This window comes from Anser anser (assembly GCF_964211835.1).
Source record: "Anser anser genome assembly, chromosome: 1".
NCBI lineage: Eukaryota > Metazoa > Chordata > Aves > Anseriformes > Anatidae > Anser > Anser anser.
In genome coordinates, this window is record NC_139720.1 from 114,400,276 (window position 1) to 114,409,027 (window position 8,752).

Genomic DNA, 8,752 nt, shown 5'->3' on the forward strand with positions numbered 1-8,752 from the left:
AAAGGAAAGGAAAGGAAAGGAAAGGAAAGGAAAGGAAAGGAAAGGAAAGGGAAAGAAAAAAGAAAAAGAAAAAGAAAAAGAAAGAAAAAGAAAAAGAAAAAGAAAAAGAAAAAGAAAAAGAAAAAGAAAAAGAAAAAGAAAAAGAAAAAGAAAAAGAAAAAGAAAAAGAAAAAGAAAAAGAAAAAGAAAAAGAAAAAGAAAAAGAAAAAGAAAAAGAAAAAGAAAAAGAAAAAGAAAGAGAAAGAGAAAAAGAAAAAGAAAAAGAAAAAGAAAAAGAAAAAGAAAAAGAAAAAGAAAAAGAAAAAGAAAAAGAAAAAAAAGAAAAACATTGGTGTAATGCAAATCATGATTCTTTATAGCTCCCAGGAATCCTTCCTTAGTGCTGGTAGGAAACAACATGTTCAAATTAAGAAATCTATTTATTGTACAGTGTGTGATGTTTAATGACTGATTTATAGCCAGCAAGAGGACAAGGGAAGTTTTGAAATGCATTGCCTTTCATCTATATTTATATAGAGAGATATATTTACACGCACACACATATATAACAGTGAGCGCTCATGTGCATAATGTATATATTCATGATGCAAGCCCCCTAAGAAGCAGGTTTAGGATATCATCTGCGTGCTTCTCCATACAAAGGGAAAAATCTGCAATTTAGAAACAAACGCTTGCAATAACAAAATGGTTTAGTTTTAGTTACAGGCCAGGCTTCAAATGTACCCCATCTAGGGCAGAGCCCATCTCTGAAGTGCACAGCCTGAGGTAAATTGATACATTCATCCCCAGTGCAGACTTCTTCCACACTGATTACTGGTCCCTGCTAACAGTGTTTGCAAGACGGCTTATCTATTCTCCTCTTCTATGAGAGACACTGTTCAAAGAGCCTGAAACACAGCTGCCCCTTTACAGGCTTTACCTACTTTTCAAAAGGAGGGGAGTCACGTGGTTGGGGGATGGATGCCTCTGCAATAGAAAATCTAAATTAATCTTCATAGAGAGTGGGGAGCCTTGTTTGGATCTATCAGAAAAGGAAAGCACTTGTAGGTGAAATCTTCTTAAGACCAAAGTGAAAACTTTCAGGCAACCCTGTGAAAATGCTGGGCCGCGAGGCTTCCTGGGCATTTCAAACAAAAGAAGTTAGCTTTCCAGATAAAAGGTTCCTGGCTTCAGTGCAAAAGTTTTCACCATGAAGAGGCAGTGCAATGCCAGAAGTCTGAAGGGGCTGGGAGTCTAGCAGCCCAGGCACGGGTTGCTGCCTCTCTCCTTCCTTGCCTCTTCCTTCAGAGAAGGAGCTGTAACACCAAATGCACATTTGCTTCAACCTAATAGGAAACAAAGACATGGACTTGAATATATCCTAACCTCCGTAGGCAACATTTCATTAACTTCCAGCTTTTGAATTATTATTTTGACCAGCTGGCCAAATACAAGGCTGGAGAAGATGCCAGCAGAGCACCTCTTTTGGTGTTTCTCAGCCCTGTGCCTCTTGCTAGCATGGGACATCTGTGCTGTGGCAGGAGGGAGAGGTGGCCAGTATCTAATGGATTAGGACATCTTGCAGACCAGCGCTGGTCTGGGAAGCACAGAGCTTGCCCATCTCACCCTGGCCAGTGCTACTCTGTGCCCCAACAAGGAGCAGTAAGAGATGAGTTGAAACCAACAGGGATGATCAATGGGGGCGAGAAAAAGTCAAGATAACAAAAAGAAAAGGTGGGTAAGAGGATACTGTGAAAGGGGGCAGCCTGCTCACACAAACAGGTAACCCAAAGGTGTCATTCAGCAGAGACCAACAACTTTTGACTTTTATTTTAATGAACTTTCACAGGAAGAAATACTTTTTTTTTTTTTTTCTTTCTGTGAGACTTGTGAGAGCACAGAGTTGTTTCCTCGCACATTGCTCTTGGTTTGTAGTCCAACCTGCTTGGCCCCTCCAACGGTGATAAAAGAGCGGAACCTTCTCTAAATCCTAAACTAATTTTCAGAGATATGACAACAAAGGTTTTTTGGTATCTGAAGTTCATGTAAAATGTAAAAAGCTACAGAACCAAGTTAACCACAGATTTTTAGTGCAAAATATACCAGAAATTTTCTGATAAAGTAAATCAGATCCTTTTGCTTTACCGTCACTACAAAATTTTCCTCAACCTGTGGGAGAAAAAAAATTACTGTATGATCAGTGAGCTCCGGGCAGCACTCAGCACTGGGCAAAAAATCTATTGGCTTATTCAAACTGACTCTTGTCTGTCCTTCTGGTTCTTGGGAAACTAGGATTACAAAGTGTAACATTACTCCAGACAAGCTCACGTAGCTGTTTCTTGGTTTAAAATATTATTTCGCTTGTACTCTGAGATCTGGAGTGTAAGTGGGCAAAACGGAGGTGAAGTACTCATAAGCCTGTGATAAATCTGTAAAAACAAGTCTGTGGCTCATCCTGCCACCTGCTATTTTGAAAGCAGTTTTGCATATCTGGAATCAAGTGTACTAGAGACATAGCTATCTACATTTCTAATAAGTGAACAGCATGTTAAGGGTCCTGTTTTTCTTTCAAAACACTTTTTGTGTACGTGTATGTGTAGAAGAGCTGATCCCAAACTACGGGGTTTCCCTATGCAAAGCTCTACACCTGAGGCAGTGACGGATGGTTTCCAGAACTGTGTTTTTTGTTTCAGAAGCCATTCTCTGGTGAGAAGGAAAACAGCAGCACTTACGATATTAGTGGGGACCATAGCTTAGCGTGCACCTTCCCCTGGGGATTTCCATGCTCCAGTTTTGCACTTCAGTAGGCCTTAGGCAGCAGAAATTGCATGCCTGTATCAGTTAGATTCTGTTTCTTCTTGAATTATGTGCAAGATATGCAACCCAACCCTCCTGTAAAAGACTTGCAACACGCAAGCTCACGTAGCCCCCCGATGCAAGGGAATTTGCTTTTATGGAGACTGGCCTAATGTGTGAAATCATGAAGTTAACCCCTGGGCATTAGTGTTGGGCCTTTGCCTTCACAGCTTAAGGCTGAAAACTCCCAACTGCTGGTCCCAAGTGCTCCTAAAGCCCAGTGGATATGGCTGCAAGTGAAGCAACTTCTCACCTCCAGATATATTTCATTTCCCCAAGCTTAATGCGGTAAAATACATCAGACAGAGGTCTCGCTGTGTCCTTGGAAGTGAGACCACCCAGGGGCACCTCTGTGAAGTTATTAGGAGTGAGTGTGATTTGAGCAGTTTAGTTACGAGGTCAAGGATTCTGGATTTTTTTTCCCCTTTTTCTTGCCTCTCTTCTTCCTTCCTCCCATCTCACAAGTGTGAAAAATTCCAGCTTGTTTCAAAGCTGAAATCCCACCTAGTGCACAAAGCAAAAGAGGAAAGTGTTTTAACAGCTCCACATAGTTCCATGACAGTGAACAAAAATGCTTACAAGTAGCAGCTTTATGTACAGCAATACCCTTTGATTTGTTTCAAGCACCTGTTATTTTAAAATTATTCCTTTAAGAAAAAAAAAAAAGAAAAAAAAAACCTTTATTTCTTCTGCCTGCAAGGACCACTGGGAGGGCTTATGAGTCACTGGCCGCAGAGATAGAAAGGGCAGGGGAAGTGGGCTGTTAACACCAGGCTCTCACCTGCTGTCAGACCGGGCTTAGTGCAGGAGAGGAGGGAAGGTTTGGATGGGGTCTGTCAGGCTTGGTCCCACGCCAAGGCAGGACGCAGTGTGATTGCTTCAAGGCATGTTCCTGCTGGCAGAGCTGGTATGAGCACTGCTGTTGACGCTGGAAACCTCTCCACTCCTCCTTCCCTTGCTCTCTTTCTCACTCTCCCTCTTTTTCTTTGTGTTCTGTCTTTTTCACTCTATTTTTGGCCTTTGCAGAGGGTGCAGCAGTGTGCACAGGATCCCTGATGGTAGATGCGGGGCCCAGTGCCTTTTCTCACTGGACACAATGGAAATCTTTCCTATGAATGTAAAGGGAACTGCACTGAACATAAATTATCCACCTTGGGGGATTAGCTATGGCGTTAAACGTAAGTAATGATCACAGGTAGGAAGTAAAAGAAATATTTTTGTAAGTAAGCTCTCTTCTGGAAAAGTTTTTTTTAAAAGCAATTAAGATAAATGAACGATTAATTCAAGTACTTTTTCAGAAGGTGAAGGATATTACTACTTTCTCCTGCACAGAATTTCATAGTATGGGAAGTTATCAAATGTGGCATTTACTGTATGGAGTCCAATTCCTTTTTTTTTTTTTTTCTAAACAGATGAATCACTGAATTCAATGGTGCCCTTCCTGCCTCTCTTCTCCTACATGAGACTTGACCCAGCCTGTGGAAGTGATGAAAGGAAAGATTAATAAGTGGTAGAATGAAAGAAGAAAGGGAACAATTATATTATTTTAACTAACAAATCTCTCAACTACTTGAACCCACTGCTGTCTCTCACAAAATACTTTCTAAGTGACTTCTGCCCATTTCAACACTCAGTTTCTCTGTGAACAGCTCCCTCTGCACAGACCAGAAGTAGACTGTGTAGGGCTTGAATCTGCCCCTCCAGCCACATGGAGCACAGGGATTCATGGAGAAATCCCCTCAGAGTACGTGCTCTGTCAGGCTGCTCTCTAAGCCTCCTTCCATAATCCTACTTTCCTCCTTGCTATGTGATTCCTTGGCTCCCCTAAAGGCTGTGGGCACTGGCAATTGTGTGCTGATCCCTGATGATATTTTCTACTGGAAAAAGTCTGTGGCGTGTTGCTGCTGAGCCACAGTTCCATGTGAAGGGGCCAATTTCTTCTTTGGCCTGGCTTGTCCCCGGGACACATGCTGTCCAGAAAGAAAATGGAGAGGAGAAAAGGAAGGAGAAAGAGGTTTCTGCTCCCCCATCAGTGTAGAGAAGGGTAGAGGACAAGTTCCTGGGATTTTCAAAAGCAAATGTGTGTGTGTTTACATATATATATATATATGCATATACATATACATATATATAGTATATATATAGTGTATATATATATATAAACACACATATTGCCTTAGAAATATATATATATATGTTCAAAATAAAAAGCTGCCTTTTCATCTTTAAATGTTGTTTTCTTTTATTAGCATGTGTCTCTGACATCCTGTATTGAACTTACTGCATTTTGCTCTTATTGCACAGAGTTCCCATGCCGTTTATGTTGGCTGACCAAACCTAGTGGAGTGCTGGTCATGAAGACATCCTGCTACCTCTGTTTTTCTGTCCATCATCTCCTGCCTCCCCATCTCCCATCCTCATGTTTGTCTCCATCACCTGTCCTGGCATCCCCAGGCCAGGAGCTCTCCTTCACAAACCATTCCTCAGGGTATGGACACTTTCGCCATCAGGAAGGACCCACCAAATTTGGAGACTCTGGGGCGCGAGCCCCAGATTTCCCCAAATTCCCCCCAAAGTTTCCTGAGTGCAGGAAGATCGCATGCATGGGCATGTCCTTGTGTAGCTATTAATGCCTTCTGGCAGATGTTAAGGCACTTGAAGAACTAAAATCCCCACAGACAGGAGATTCAGCCAGTCGTGTTTTCCTGCAGTATCATTGAAGGTGAGTGCCTGAGAGGAGGGTTGAATACTTTCCCCAAATAACATCTTGCTTGTAATGGGAACTTTGGCTGTTGTTCCTAAAACCACATACCTTCACATGCTGCAAAATGTTCACTTGTGGGTATGTCAGACAGTCTGCACATCAGGAGATTTCATTCTGTGGCAATTTTTTTTCCCCAGCTTTGACTCGTGTTTTTGTAGAGTGCAGATGAGCACTCTTTGCTCTGAGCCTTGTTTTGGATGCATGAAAAGCTGCACCTCCCCAACAGAGAATGGTGATCAGATTATACTATCATGCCTGCCTCAGCATTTGCAGTTCAGCTGCAGTGCAGAAGCTGCTAACTTGGACGTGTGCAACATATTTTCAATAAATGCGCATGTTTTGAGTCACAGTTGTTATTATGGTGTGCTTTCTGTGCTCTGATTCAAATGGGAGAGCAGCAACCAGGGTCTGGTCCAGCTGTGCTCTGCACAGCATTGAAGCATGGATGGCATTTCAAGCTCTGCACCTCACAGAAACCCACTTATTTTCTCCCCAGCTGCTCACTGTGCTGTATCTATTTCAAAAATCTTATTTGTAAGGGCAATTGACATTAAAAACCCCATTGATGAATTGCACCTGTACAGGAATTTCAGTGTGAAGCAACCAAAAAATTATTTTTCCCAGGAATCATCTTTAGCACAGAAATTGTTGATTAAATACTTTGGATATATTTTTATAGTGTTTGTTATACATTCCCTTGCCTCTGTCATATTTCCCTATGGTTTCCAGATGGCTGTCCACCTTTCTCCCCTCTTCCTCTTCTCTGTGCTTGAAATTCTGTTCCATGTCAAATTCACGCTAGAAAAATCCTGCACATCATCTGTAGATGAAAATGTATGGTTTCAGATTTTAATTAAGAAATAATTTCCAGTAAATGCTCTTCCAGTGAAGTCAAGTTTCACCAATTTATTTGCATGAGTATTTAAAAAATTTCATAAAAATATAATAAAATGAGAATATGCTGTTTTAGGCCGCAATTCAGCAATGTGCTTAAGCACGTACTTAAATTCATCCATTAACACATGTTTGAGTGCTGAATAAATCCCCTGTGGTATTTAAAGCTTGAAGCATGTTTAAGTACTTTTGTGATTTTAAATCTTGGCCCTCTTCAGTAGGAGGAAAAACATATCCCATACATTAGATAAAAACACTTTAATTTTCTTTGAAAAAAAAATATTAAAGGGTGTTGATGCTTATCATATGGTTGATGTTTTGGGGAGTGGCAAACTGGTTAAAACCAAGGTGATTAATGCCTGTTACTGAGTGATACAAAGATTGCCGATGACTTTCTGCCACACGACAGGCACCATCAGGAGACATCCACCACAATTTCATTCCTTACCTGGTGATGGAGGTCGAGCTCTGCAGGAGGCTCTGTAAGGACCAAATAACATCTCAAAGCTACCAAAGCATTTTGGGCATCCTATGGCTGCCAACAGATTTTCATCTCCTGTTTTCGTCTTCAGCTGTGAAGGGAAGAAAAGGGGAAGAGCATGCATGATTCTACAAGGTAACAAAATGAAATGAGGGCTCTGGTTTTAATGTAGACTACAGACAACATTGAACTCTATTCAGGCTGAAGGGTAACATCTCTTTGAAATGTGAAGTGCTCTTTCAGCTCAGCGTTCATACAAGTATATGATGAAAGTTTGATGAGAGATACGCGAAGACAACAATTTAAAGTTTCAGTGCTTGCCGAGAAGGGTGGAGAATTATTTTTCTTACACAAAAGCCATGATGAACAAAATAAGAGTGTAGTATAACTCTGGTTCTCTTTTGGCCTCTACCTGAGTCCTAAAAGAGCTCATGCATAGACTGGATAAGCCACTAAATATGACTCAGCTCATTCATGTAAGCTGCAAAAAAATATCTTTATTTGTTTAAAGAAAATTCTCTAACAATAGCCCTGCCTGCTTCAGCAGGCAAGTCTGACTGATCAGTAATGCCAGCCTGTAGAAAGTATTATATTAAATGCAGGATTTCTCCTCTTGATAGTGTTTGAACAGATGGGTTTGTGGCAAAACCTCTACATTTTTTTAAAAAAACTTATTTTATTCTAATACTAAATTTATTTGTACTATGTGAGGTGAGCTATTAAAAGCAGTGGAGTACTAGGCTTGAAAGTAACATCTCAGCATTGCACTCTAAAGGATCTAATAAAATGGAGGGGGGAACCATCAACAGCAGTCGCATTATTCTCTCTGCCAGTGCCCGGGCCTGGGAATGAGAGGAGCAGATGTAAAACTCTGGTATGTTTAACCTGTGAAAAATTATACAATTGCGTACACAGGTGGAGCTGAACTCCCTTGTATTAAGGGGAGGAGGTGGGCGGGGAAGGAAAGGGTAGGTAAAGAGGAAGTTTTCTGGGTCTGACGGCTGTTTAACTATACAGGGGCAAAAAGGGAAGAGGGCTATTTTCCACATAAAATTCATGTGTGATTGTCAGAGTCCTCAAAATATCGACCTGAAGAATCTCATAACCTCTACTACAGGGAGTGTAGCAGCCAGTGTCCCCTTTCTAGTACATTTTGCTGGACCCCTTGGTCCTCAGGTAATAAATGTTACCAATAACACCGATGACTGTGGCAGGTTCATGTTTTGAGTTCTCCTTATTGTTTCCAGCTGTAACCATCCTCCTCCTACCCATGTCGGTCTCCTTGCTTCAGCTCAGCTCATCTTCAGCTTCTCTTGAGGGCCACTCTGAGGCTCTGCAGCATGTCCCCACCCCCTGGGGCACCTGTGCTTGGTCACCACACCTCCAAGTAGCTGTCACCTGGCTCGAGGCTGGGCATCAGCCCAGCATTATCCAAGGCATGTCTTCTCTGTGCAGCCACCATGAAGGACTAGACCGGCTAGAAAGAGGTTTCAGGCACTAGCATGTGTTTTGGAGGAACTTAGGTTTAGCTTCTTCCCCATTCAGTTGCCCTCTGTGGCTTGTGGAAAGTCACTGGGCCGTTTGGAGCCCTGCTGCTCCATGTGAAGGCTGGTTGGAAGGGAGGTGGCAAAGTAGCCCTGATCTGTGCATTTTCTGATTTTGTGTTTTTCTGAGGTAGTGAAGGTTGTGCATGTGCCTTATAAGAGAAAAAGAGGCAGACTACCTGTCCCTGATTCAATACAGATATGGATAAAGTGAATCTAGAAGTCTGAGGGGAA

The 8,752-nt window shown here is 41.8% G+C and overlaps 1 long non-coding RNA gene across 1 annotated transcript; it reads left to right on the forward strand.

The window, feature by feature from the left end:
- The first annotated feature begins 3,553 nt into the window (after positions 1-3,553).
- Positions 3,554-5,125, forward strand: LOC310892197. The gene is made up of 3 exons (XR_014577936.1): positions 3,554-3,742; positions 3,862-4,013; positions 4,248-5,125. It is a non-coding gene; the product is annotated as an uncharacterized lncRNA (long non-coding RNA).
- Positions 5,126-8,752: the final 3,627 nt, after the last annotated feature.